The following is a 5000-nucleotide window of genomic DNA, read 5'->3' as shown; positions in this document are numbered from 1 at the left end:
TTTCGTCTCTGCTTGAGGATTCGTACCTCTGGGGATAAAGATCTTTATCAAGATCTTTTTCCGTAATAGATTGATATAGGTTTTTGTTGCTCTCTGCCTGACCTTGTGGGTGATCAGGCAGACTTTGGTGATCCGTATTTCCTGATAACGAGCCCTTATCACATGATACGTGATTTTTGTTGTTGTTGTCGTTTGTTGTTTCGGCTGATTCCTGTCTGACCTTGTGGGTGTTCAGGCAGTCTTCGTGAATAGTCCCTTCCATGACTTTTTCAGCCTTCTTATTAATTTATTTCTTAATTATTTTGCACACAAGTACTCTTACTAGGTATCCGTCAGCATTAGCTCTAGTTTAACAGTTAACCTCTATTTGGGTTGGATGTTAACAATTTAACGTAATTTAGGGACTTGGATGTTTTTATGCTGACCCCCTAGTAACAGTACTTCTGGAGTTGGGACGCCAACTTAGGGAAGACATTTTTTATATCGTGGTAAGTTTATCTGGTGTTGATTTCTCGTGCATCACCGCCGTTGTGATAAATTGGTGATGCACAAACCTTGCTTCTACTTTCATGACTGAAAAATGCCTGTAATTTCCTAGTGAGTGTAACTTGCTCTCTAAATAAACATCGTACCATCTTAGAGCTTTTACTCAGCTCCAGTCAGAATAATTTATACAACCACTGAAGTTCTGGTTCTGATCAAGGTTAGATGCCTAAAGCTTTCTCGGACTCGGGTCTCCTAAACAGCACACTGTTGGTTGCTCTGATATCTCGCAACCCTTGAAAGGCTGTAAAAAGGCTAGTCAAATCAGAGAATATTAAGCTGATATTCAAAGAACAGATTAATTTTGCTATACCTGGGTTCCCGCTCCCAGCAGGCGGATGCTCAAACCGAAGGGAAGAAGATTAATTCTATGATCTTGCTTTTTTCTTCCAAACATGTCCACGCAGACGCTCAGCCTACGCTATCTCCCTTTTCACATCTACACACTTACACATTCAACATTCAGCACACACATTCTGTACTTTCTTTCCACCCTTCTCTGATACAACACCCACACCCACTTACACGACATACACGGTTCCCGAACCTACTAATCGGGTGGTGGCAGCGTGCCGTAGGCCTGGAACCTTACATCTGTGCACTGCAGGCGAATCTTTCCCTTGAGCAAAAACCATATTCTCGGTTGAGCCCGGACTCAACCAGACCACTTAAAATCTACTGGGTCTACGCCCCGCTACAATAATAACTGAATGGAACATTAGTTTGTTGGACTGGGGTGGGGGGGGGGGGTAGACCACTACTGGCATGGCATACAACTCACAAATTAAGTAATTTCACTCCCACCTTGAGTTAATCGTCCTGGACCTGGTATGCTATTGGATCTATCGTCTTCGATGAGGTCCTCACTCCGATGATCATCGAGCAGAGGTGTGAGGCTCTTCTAGGGGCAGAGTGGGGCTTCCAACATGGCCGACCAGGCGGCGTCCCGACTGGCCTCGCCGCATTTCTTCGCTCATCACCTATCAGTATGGCGGTTCCGAGGAGACTCAATCACTCATTATATATATAGTTATCCCCCCCCCTTTATTACATATGTTATCATCCCCCTTCTACATCATTTTACCAATAAATTTGCCCTCGACAAGAGACACTCTGCTTCATCTGTCAGTATGGCTGTTCCGAGGAGACTGACTCGCCCTTCACCCAGAGGCGTCCAAAACTGCCATTATTTCTCCACGCCCCATCCTTTTTTCCTTTTGGATTTCCCAGACCAGCATTCATTAAACGGAAAACAGAATTCCCCAATACTTGTCTGCAATTTACTGAACACACACACACACACACAAAATTGTATTCAAAATAGAGCAAATTAGATGTGGCAACGCATGACAACCGTTCTATGCTTCTAGAAGCCCATCGAAAAGGTATTCAAATTTTAATGTCAAATCAACGGTTTTACCACACACACACACACACGCACACACACACACACATACATACACACACACACACACACACACACACACATTTATATATATATATATATATATATATATATATATATATATATATATATATATATATATATATATATATACACACACACACACACACACACACACATTCATGTATATATATATCTGTGTGTGTGTGTGTACATATATATACATACATATATACATATATATATATATATATATATATATATATATATATATATATATATACATATATATATACATATATATATATAGATAGACAGACAGATAGATAGATAGACAGATAGATAGATAGATAGATAGATAGATAGATAGATAGATAGATAGATAGATAGAGAGGTAGATAGACAGAGAGGTAGATAGATAGATAGATAGATATAGATATATGTATATATATATGTACATATGTATGTATATATATCTGAATATACAAAAAAGGCAAATCATTAGTATATAGACAAAGAGAAAGAGGAAGAGCAAGAGGCACAACAAACGAAATTATGAAATGAAAACTCTCGGACTGCCTGACGCCTTTCTCGCCAAGCTTTTCCGAAAATAACATCAGGCTTTTGACTAACCAGTTTCCGTTCCTTTTTATTCTCTATCTCTTTTGTCTTTCCCTCTTTTATCAATTTCTCTTTTGCCTTCCCCTTCGATACCATCCCCGCTGTTCGTAGCCACCAATTTTCTCACTGTTAGTGTGTGAAAATGGTCCGTCTGCTTTTAAGATGAAAATTGCCTTTTCTTCTTCCGTCACTTGTCGGTTTTGATAATCAACAAAATACTCTTTCGCGAATCTGGCCTCGACCCCCGGTACCTTAGAGGTACCTTGATTAACAGACCGTTCCAGGCACAAACGGGGAAATGTAAATGATAACAAGAATAATGATAATGAGGATAACAATAATAATATCAGTAACATGAGTGAAAAGAAGAATCCTCGGCCGCTTAAAGCTTAGTCTTTGCCAGTTCCCTTCGTGGCGACAATTTGCAGAGTGTGCTGTTGCAACATCTACATGATTTGTCTTTTTAGTTTGCATTTTCTCGTTATTTCCCCCTTTTGAATTGAATTGTCATCTGGAATTAGATTTCCACATTCCTGGACCAAAAAGTCAGGAATCCTCATGGAAATCCTCAGCAGTGCCAGGAATCAGGATTCGGCGTCGATGGCGATGCGGCAGGATTGGCCAGTCAGTCAGGACGCGGTCGTTCGGTCGGTGAGAATGCCGACATTTCTTGCAGTGAAAATCATTCGGAATTCATTTTTTTTGTCGCATTTTGTTTCCATCTAAAATCTACGTTATATTTTGTTTTTCGTCAAGACATCTGTTTCTTCGCAGGGCGTCGAGAACAAAAATACGAGAGTAATTCTTCCATCATCTGTGCACTCACTCTCACAACAGCAGCTTGTTTGCATGACGGGAATTGAGCAATAAATCAGCGTTACACACAACTCTACACATTAGACTCCACTTCGCCACCGAGAAGAAAATCTTTCCTTCCACACGAGCTCTCCCTTCCTCCCCTTGTCCCTGGCTGATCAGAAACTGGGAAACGCTTTCTCGGTCAACTAGTCAAGTGGCCATTAGTCTTAGGTATACAGTACAATCGCCTAAAGTGGCATCCTCCTTATGTGGTGTGAAGCGCTCATTATAAACCAATACCATAATGAATAATCAAATGATAAAATAATAGGTATCAGAAATAATCGTCTGAAAAACGCAGCATCTTTCACCTGTGCATGAAACCAAACACCAAAATAACGTGGACATAATAGCACTGCCACCGCAGAGAAATCCAAGCAAATCATTAGCGACGATGTTCTGTAGCTGCTTTTCCTCGCTCGTTATAGCAGTGCTTTAATACTTGTTTTTCTACGTCGCCACAAGGGCTGGAAGGATATAGTCAGGATTATAAGAGAGAGTTCTGTACACATAAGGTAAGGGTCTGGTATTGCTTGCTCTTGGCTCTCTCTCTCTCTCTACTCCCCCTGTCTATTCGTATCTTCGTCTCTCTCTATCTCTTTTTCATCTCTCTCTCTCTCTCTATCCCTTCTTCATCTCTCTCTCTATCTATCTATCTTTCTATCTATCTATCTATCTCCATCTCAGAGCCTTAGATTTTCTTGATTTGAATATTAATTTCATTTTCTGTAGTTTCTTCCAGTGTGAAATGTCACTGAGAAACAAAGCAAACATTTTAACATAAATACTGAAATTAGCAAGATACTGACACGAGGGGAAAGGTCAAAGTGCGGGTCAGGTGTCAAAGCCGGGTCACAGGCTGGTGTCCCTTTATTCTTGAAGCGACGTCTTGACGGGAGAGAGAGAGAGAGAGAGAGAGAGAGAGAGAGAGAGAGAGAGAGAGAGAGAGAGAGAGAGAGAGAGAGAGAGAGAGGAAAAGAAAATGAGTATGAGAGAAAGGGAAAGGGAAAGAAATTCTACAAATGGGCTTAGAATTCTCTACTGTAATGTGTGCTAAGGCAGGAATGCAATATATCTCACAGTTCCCTTGGTAATGACGATTTATGTAGATTTCGAGTCCGTTGCAATTATAAAAACAACAAGGACCTGATTAAGAGAGTTGCCTCAAGTCGTTAGGGGCAGTTAGTGAAGATTATTCGATTGTGCTGTTTCTCTTTCTGTCTATCTCTCTGCATATCTGTTAATCTACCAGTTAGTCTACCTCTCTCTACCTATCTGTTTATGTCTGTGTGTTTAATACGAGTTACAGATGAATCGAAACAAGAAAGAAGAAGAGAAAAACATAAGAAAAGGAAACAGACAGAGAAAGTTTTTCACGCAGTAAGGCAAGACTGACACGCATTCTCATCTAAGGCCGAGATCTATGTCAAATGATCCTGTTCTGTAAGCCAAAAATGTCTCTGTAGTTACTACCAAATGTTTCAACTGCGAGCGGTTTGGAATACGTAATCTCTCGCCCCGCACAACGCTTTAATTACAGTGAAATATAATCCATTGAAAGAAGAAAAATCAT

The sequence above is a fragment of the Penaeus vannamei genome, chromosome 36 (genome assembly GCF_042767895.1).
Source record: "Penaeus vannamei isolate JL-2024 chromosome 36, ASM4276789v1, whole genome shotgun sequence".
NCBI classification, from domain to species: Eukaryota; Metazoa; Arthropoda; class Malacostraca; order Decapoda; family Penaeidae; genus Penaeus; species Penaeus vannamei.
Note: the sequence above shows the minus strand (reverse complement) of the source record.